Genomic DNA, 7,938 nt, shown 5'->3' with positions numbered 1-7,938 from the left:
GAGGGAGGGAGGGAGGGAGGGAGGGAGGGAAGGCGGAAGGGAGGGAGAAACAAAGGTGAAGAGAAAATAATTGCCATGAGTAACTATCAATTAAATAACGTGCCTAAGGGCTACGAGGTTGTTCAGTTTGTAATGTGTTTGCTGTCTAAATATGAGGACCAGAATTTAGATCTCCAGGGCTCACAAGAATCCAAGTGCAGAGACACTTGAGGTGAAGAGTTGAGAGAAGTGGATCCATGGAGGTCATGGTTCAGTGAGCAAGACTCTGTCCCTTTCCCAGGTCAGATAGAGAGCAGTTGAGAAAGGCCCCTGGTATCATCCTGTGACTCTGCATACATTGCAGTAGTTCGAGTAACAATCAATAGGGACACACAAAGCAGCAACTTGTCTTTCTGATTTGGAATGTCTCACTGAGGTAGGATGCTTCATGAGGAAGCATTAGAGAAAAGTACAAGACTATGCCTAGGAGATACAAAAAGTAAGTTCAAAGATAGGACCAAAACGGGGATGGAGTCTTAAGGAGGAGGAATCCAATTAAAGCTGCATGTTAAAAGAGAAATAGAAACATAATGGTAAATAATGTTTATCCAAAACAACAGCTGTATTTTCATTTTCCAATGGTCAGCGATGTTTTTGTTGTCTGTTCACTTAAAAGTGGATATTAGCCAATTAAAGTACAGGTCAATCACGCTAGAGTCAACAGACCCAAAGAAGCCAGAAGGGGAAACAAAATAGTTATTGGAGGTTGATGGAAAGAGGGAATTGGGTGGAAGAGGGAATGGGGACAGGAGTGAAGTGGCAAGGGCTTTCAGATCTAGGGAGAAAGATGTAAAAATCAGCATGGGAGGAGAGGGGGATCTCTAGGGCTGCCAGAGACCTGGGGTGGGTGGAGCCCTCAGGGCATATAAACAGGCAATTCTAGCTGAGACTCCTAGCAGAGGGGGTTATGGATCCAGAAGTTATCACTTCCTCTAGCCAGGCAGAACTCCCAGTGTTGGGATAAGGACAATAATCCATCCACAAAACCTTCAATTGAAATGTGTCTTGCCTATAAGTGCAAAGACAAAGATAGGGTAGAGATAGTGGGCATAGCCAATCAACGACTGCCTAAAATTGAGTCCTATCCCATGGGCAAGAACCAATCCTTGACACTATTAATGATACTCCATTATGCTTGCAGACAGGAGCCTAGCATAGCTGTCCTCTGAGATGCTCCACCCAGAAGCCAATGGAAAAAAGATGCAAAGCCCCACAGCCAAATGTTAGATAGAGCTCAGGGAGTCTTATAGAAGAGCTGGGAGAATGACTGAGGGACCCAAAGAGGACAGGGACTCCACAGGAAGATGGACAGAATAAAATAACCTTAACCCTTCGGTGTTCCCTGAGCCTGAACCACCAACCAAAGAGCCAGCATGGGGTGAACTTAGGCCCACTTCACATATGTAGTATATGTAGGGTATGAGCATGTTGGTCTTCATGCAGGTCCCCCACAACTGGAACAGAGGCTGTCCCTGAGTCTGTTGCCTGTCTGTGGATCCTGTTCCCCTAAATGGTCATCCTCAGTAGGAAAGGATGCAGCCAGTCCTGTGGTGGCTTGATGGGGACAAGAGGTTGACAACCAGAGGGAGGGTCTCCCTTCACAAAGGAGAAGAACAGGGTAGAGTGGAGGAGGATCTATATGAGAGGGTACTGGGACGAAGGGGGGCTGATATTAGGATCTAAGGTGAATAAATAAATTAAATTAATTTAAAACTTGAAAGAAATAAGAGAGGAAGAAGGGGAGGTAGGAAAGCAGGAAAACAGAAGAGAAAAAAAGGTTAGAAAAAGTCCAACTACACATCTTTAAACTCATATGTAAATGAGCTTACAAATGGCTAAGAAACACTTAAAGAAATGTTCAGCATACTTAGAGATCAGGAAAATGAAAATTAAAAATGACTTTGAGAACCCATTTTATACCTGTCAGAATGGCTAAGATAAATAACACAAGGGAAAAGTCATATTGGTGGGGATGTGAAACAGGGGGATGCTCCTCCATTGCTGGTGGGAGTGCACACTTGTACAACCAATGAAACCAATATGGTGGTTCCTCAGAATGGTGAAAATGGATCTACCTGAATATCCAACTATAGCATACTTAGGCATAGACCCAAAGGACACTCCATCCTACCTCAAGGTCACTTGCTCAACCATGTTCATTGTGGCTTTATTCCTAGTAGCCAAAAACTGGGAACAACCTAGATGTCTCTCAACAGAAGAATGGATAAAAAAAAATGTGCTATATTTATTTATACAATGGAATATTATTCAGATGTTAAGAAAATGACCTCATGAAATTTACAGACAAATGGATGGACTAGAAAACAGTGATCCTGGGTGATGTAATTCAGACCCAGAAAGACAAATATGGTATGGATCCATTTGTAAGTGAGTATTAGCTGTTAAATAAGTGATAACCAAGCTATCTAATATCTAATTTGACTTAAGACCCATGTCACAAGAGGAAACGCATACCTAAATCTGGTTCTGTAACCAAGAACCAGAGACTAAATAGCATAGAGATCTATGGTAAAACCAAACACTCTGCGTGTGTGTGTGTGTGTGTGTGTGTGTGTGTGTGTGTGTGTAAAATGACTTCTAATGATATTTTGCTATACTCATAGATCAGTGCCTTATCCAGTCATCATCAAAGGGGCTTCCTTCTGCAGCAAATGAGACTAGATGGAGACACCCACAGCCAGACATTAAACTGTGGGGTGAGGGGGTGGGGGGCAGAGAGGGAGAGAGAGAGAGACTAAATGTGAGGTTTCTATCAAATTCCTACCCTAGGAGCTCATGGAATTCTAAGGAAGAAGAGGAAGAAAGAGTGTAAGAGCCAGAGGGGATGGCAGACACAAGGATTATGAGGCCCTCTGAATCAACTAAACAAGGCTCCTATGAACACACAGAGAACAAAGCAGCTATAACAGGGCCTATACAGCTCTGCCCCAGGTCCCCTGTATACACATTATAGCTATTAGCTTAGTATCTTTATGGGACTCCTGACTGTGTGACCAAGTGGTCTCTGATTCTTGAGCCTGCTCTTGGGACTCTTCTCTTTCTATTGGGTTGCCATGGCCAACTCTGATATGATAGTTTTGCTTTATCATATTATATTTTAATTTTCCGTGTTTATTTGTTATCTCTTAGAAGTCTGTTCTTTTTCAACGAGGGAAAAAAAATGGGATGGACACAGAGTGGAGGGAAGATTGGAAGTAGGAGAGGGAGGGCAAACTATAACTAGGATATATTTTCAGTAAAAGAAAAATGTGAAGAATAGCAAATGAGTTTAGCTAGGTATCACAGAACACTCCTGTATTCCAGCTTTGAAAGACCCTGAGGAAGGAGAATAGACCTCAAAGTAAGTCTGAGCTTCCATTGGGAATTTCAAGCCATTTATGCTACGTCAGGATACATGGAGACACACTGTCTCGAAGTAAATAAATAAGCTAAAGGTTAGGTTGCCCTGAAAATCTTAGAGTCTCAAAAATCAGACAGACAATAGATAGGTAGGTAGGTAGGTAGGTAGGTAGGTAGATAGATAGATAGATAGATAGATATATAGATAGATAGATAGATATAAATGTGTCCCTTATGTTAGTTACATGTTGTAACAACAACAAAAAATATTTTTAAAACCTCCCCTGTGTACAATATAAACTTAACAACAGACTGAAAGAGAGTCTGTTCTTTCTTCTGTTCCAGTTGCCAAACAACTCCCCTAAAACATGTAAATAAAATATATCACAGCTGAACATGTTAGCAGAAATAGGAAATTTCATCTCTTGGAGAGGAATGATCAAAGTTCAAAGCTCAAAGGTTAGACTCAAAATGTTTCCCATAAAGTCAACTGATTGTGCTCACATTGTTTTAAACTTTTTAATTCAGCACAGACCTGCTTTCAATAAGTATCCCATAAAGTACCCACAGCCTTCAGCTCAATGTAATGATGTGGGAGGAGAGGGGACACAGCATTGCACTGAGGTAAAAAGCAAAACAGATTTCTTCCACCTCCACCCACGTCCACAAGATCTCATCTGCACCCTCACAGGGACAAACACTTGGTGCCTGAGAATTCCTTGTATCCCTCTTCCCCTCTAAGCTACCACCGACCAGACTTTCCCACAGACCCTCTCCTTTGGTTTCAGCCCTTTGTAGATCCCATCTTCCTTAGCAGCCCCATAGTTGCTTTTGGTGCTTGCAAGAGCTCATCATTCTCTGAGAATATCGGAAATTGATAAGAACTCACTCTTATAACTCAGATAGTGTCATAAGAGTGCCAGAGCTTAGTAACATCTGTAACTCATGGGGATCCGACACAAGAGTCAACAAATCTTCCAAAATGCCTCCTTAAATTAGTGACTTACCTAAGTTCTAGCCTTAAGGGCTAATACTGATTGGAGAGTGTTTTCTTTATCTCTGGTTATTTTAATCAGTTGAGCATTGACAAGTATTTAACAGTAAGAATCACCCTAAGCTCCTCCCTCCTACCCACCCCCCACATAGAAGTCAGTTTCCTATGCTCTGCCTCACAGGGACAGTAATGAATCACAGGGGGGGTGGGTATATCTGATGTCATTTCTACATCTAAGCAAATGTAATACCTACTGATTTTCAATGCCAAAGTGCAACAGTGTAATCTTTTCTGCCATCTAACAGTCAGTAAAATTCAACAAATATATGTGTGTCCTAAGGAAATATTTAAAAACCTACCAAACAAGCAATTGTTTTCCTTTCTTCAGTCTGACATTTAGAAAATGGGTAAAGTGGTTTAAAACAGGGGATGCAGGGGGAGGGGGTTGAAATTGTTCCTTCAGGCCTAGAACATTCTGTGCCAAGTCTCCTGTCTGGCTGTGTGTTTCTGGCCAAATCCAAGACCCCTGAAAAGAAATACATAAAGAGAAAACTATGCCTTTAACCTTAGCAGAGCAGTGTTGGCAGAGGCCACTGTGGGAAGAGTGGGGCTGCTGGCCTGAGATGGGCGGGTGTGCTGCTGGAGTTCGGTTTCCATTGAGAGGATGTCGGCTCCCTCAATGAGACTGCATCACCTACTGGCATGAGGTCATGGCTGTGCCAGTTTCACTGGGTCAGGCTCTCTCAGCACATTCTTTCTCCCTCCTCCCTGAGAAGGTGCTGTAAACAAGTGAGAGAGAGAGAGAGAGAGAGAGAGAGAGAGAGAGAGCAAGCATGCTGCTATGGGGCGAACACATCCTAAATTCAAAATGCTTGCACACTGCACACTCTGGCTCCACCTGTGGTAGTCTAGACAAAAGTAGGGGCAGGAAACAGGACAAGAACAACCAGCAAGAAAGGGCTTGCTTGGTTAGAGGGGCGGGGAGGAGTTAAGACAGGAGAGAAACAAAGAATACACAAATAAATATCACTAAAATATTAAGGTTTTTTTTTAAAGGGAAGCTAAATTTATAAACTGCCATGATGTCTTGTTGTAGCTCAATTTCTCACCTACAAGGTTAAAAAACTTTGGAAATTAAATAAAGGTTCCAGCCAACTGAGAAATATGAAAGAATAAAATTAAGCAACCCACAGATAAACAGCATGTATCAAATAAGAAATCAGTGGTCTGATAACACCAAAATCAGGAATGCAGATCTTAAGCTGAGAGAATGAGACAAAAACTTCAAGGAAATCAATGTGACGGCATCTATATGCACAGACACGGGCACAAGTACAACGCTTTCCTAAGGAAAGAAAAACAGGACTTTCACCTCATCTCGATGGGGGAGGTCCTGTGTGCACGGGGAAGGGGGAGATGACTGGAAATGATTTGCAAATCCATAAGGTTTTCTACTAAAAATAAGACACTAGGTTCCGCTAAAGGAATGCTCTTGTCACCTAGGCTGTAATCTTCTTTGTGGGCATAAAATCAAAAGCATTTTAAAGGGCTTTTGTTTGTTCCATCTATTTTGACTGCCAAAAATATCATACCGGCCCACAGTAAAATGACAGGGTGACAGTGTTCTGCTTTTACATGGGGCTGGTACCTGCCGCTCACACATAGGGACCTTTTGCATAATGTGGCTCACATAAAAGGCTTTGTTCTCCATTGCCTCACTGTGGCTATGCGCCTCCACTTCGGTTTCCAGTCATTTCCTCCCACAGATCATTTAAACAAAATTCTGTCTTATTTTTAATATTTAAGCTGGCTCCTTACTAATATTCATTTCATTTTTCTGTGTCACATGTGGAACTCTGCACCACCCAAGGATAGTTTTTGTTGACGTTATTTGTTGCTGTTTTTCGACATACACTTCATTTATAGCATATCCTCTAGCCCAGAAAACAAATCTTAAAAGATGTGCCTTTTAGCTGTCCACTCCATTTTGTAGTATGTTTGTTGGTAGGGCTTATGTGCGTGTGTGTCTGCATCTTGACAAAAGCTTCACACCCTGTTTCAAAAGGTGTTCTGGATGCTTTACACTCAGAGCTTACAACAGAGGCCAGTCAGCTCACTGCTAACCAAACCTTTTTTGACGGTGCCAGAAGAAAAAAAAACACCAATTTCCAGCTTTCAAGAATGGTGCTTTCTGACTCTAGTGCTCACGCTCCCCTCCCCCTCCTTAGACACCCAAACACACACCTCCCCACTGGAGCTCCTAGGCACGCTCTGCCTTTAGATTTCCACCCTAGAACAAAGGCGAGGATAGGGAAGGCAGTCATTTGTTCAGTCCCCCACTCCCAAAGAAAGGCTTTAGAACTGAGAAGTGAATTGAAGAGCAGATGCAGCTGGGTTCCCACCCCTCTCATTTGGGAAGAAAGGACTGCATAGAAACCCAAGCTCTGTCAGGCTTGTACCTTGGAGCCCCGCCCTCTACAACCAAAGAACAGTTTTTCATTTTCCCCAAATTACCAATGTATACCAGTTCTCCTCTTCCTGTTGTCTCTGGAGAAATAATTTGAAATTTGAAATTGGCTTAGCTCCACTCACCTCTTTCCTCACTGTGCAGAGCTCTGTGTCTGTGAGCACACAGAGACAGGCACACATAACAAATTAATAAAATAAAAATAAATCCTCTATCTTTAATTCTCTTCCCTAGGATCTCTGTATAATTTCTTACCCTTCTTTCTATAGCTCGGGCAATATTAACTCTCAAAACATACACCCTAGCCTGAACCGAAGTTTCCAGTGGTTTTTAAAGTGGTACCTAACAAGGTCACTGGCTCATCTTCAAATCTAGAGCTTAAGTACCTAGCCGGGTCTTTTGCCCCGGTGTGACATCTGGAGAGGTCAGGCCTGGACAGCGCCAACCTGCGCGGACTCCCTCCCCGTGGCACAGGGGACCGGTCCAGCAGAGACCAGCCGGTCCGGTTCCTACTCTCCGGGCTGGTGGCTCCTCTCTGGCAGAGGCACAGGAGGAAGGACCAGGCTGAGCTAGGCGGGACGATGTCTTACCTGGGCGCGGAAAGTGGACGCACCCGCGGTCACAGCTTACTCGCAGAGCTAGAGCTCCTCCGTGGGAGGAGCCCGAGAGACCGGGCGACCGAAGAAACGAGAGAAAGAAGGAGAGGAAGGAGAAAGAGGCCGTAGGGAAGCGGAGGTAGAGAGGATGCTGCTGCCGCCGCCGCCTCCACCGCCGAGAGCCCGCGCAGCCCGAGCGCCGCCCCGTGCGCGCCCCAGCCTGGCTCCGCGCTGAGCTGCCACCGTCGCAGTGTAGGGGAGGGGGAGCGCCGGGCCCCGCCTCCTGCCGCAGCCAGCAGCCCGCCCCGCGGGGACAGCCAGCCTTGGAGCCCCAGAGAGCCCCGCCCAGCCAAGGCCAAGGGCGGTGAGGGCAGTGGGGACTTGGCTCCTTCCTTCCCAGGGGTGGCCTGCTCTGCAGAATTGTCCCTCGGGGCTCACAAAGTGAGCAACAGAGACAAGCTGGCCTCCTTAAGGACGACCTT

The 7,938-nt window shown here is 44.6% G+C and overlaps 1 protein-coding gene across 3 annotated transcripts in view; it reads right to left on the bottom strand.

Annotated features, from left to right (window-relative positions):
* Map2 (microtubule associated protein 2) overlaps positions 1 to 7,608 on the bottom strand; it is a 258,740-nt gene extending 251,132 nt beyond the window's left edge. For all 3 annotated transcript variants that reach the window (XM_029476932.1, XM_029476965.1, XM_029476969.1), the window contains exon 1: positions 7,451 to 7,608. The gene's annotated coding sequence lies outside the window, so the exon portion shown is untranslated. The remainder of the gene's footprint in view (positions 1 to 7,450) is intronic.
* Positions 7,609 to 7,938: the final 330 nt, after the last annotated feature.

This window comes from Mus caroli, chromosome 1 (assembly GCF_900094665.2).
Source record: "Mus caroli chromosome 1, CAROLI_EIJ_v1.1, whole genome shotgun sequence".
NCBI lineage: Eukaryota > Metazoa > Chordata > Mammalia > Rodentia > Muridae > Mus > Mus caroli.
This window is presented reverse-complemented; position numbering and strand designations above follow the sequence as displayed.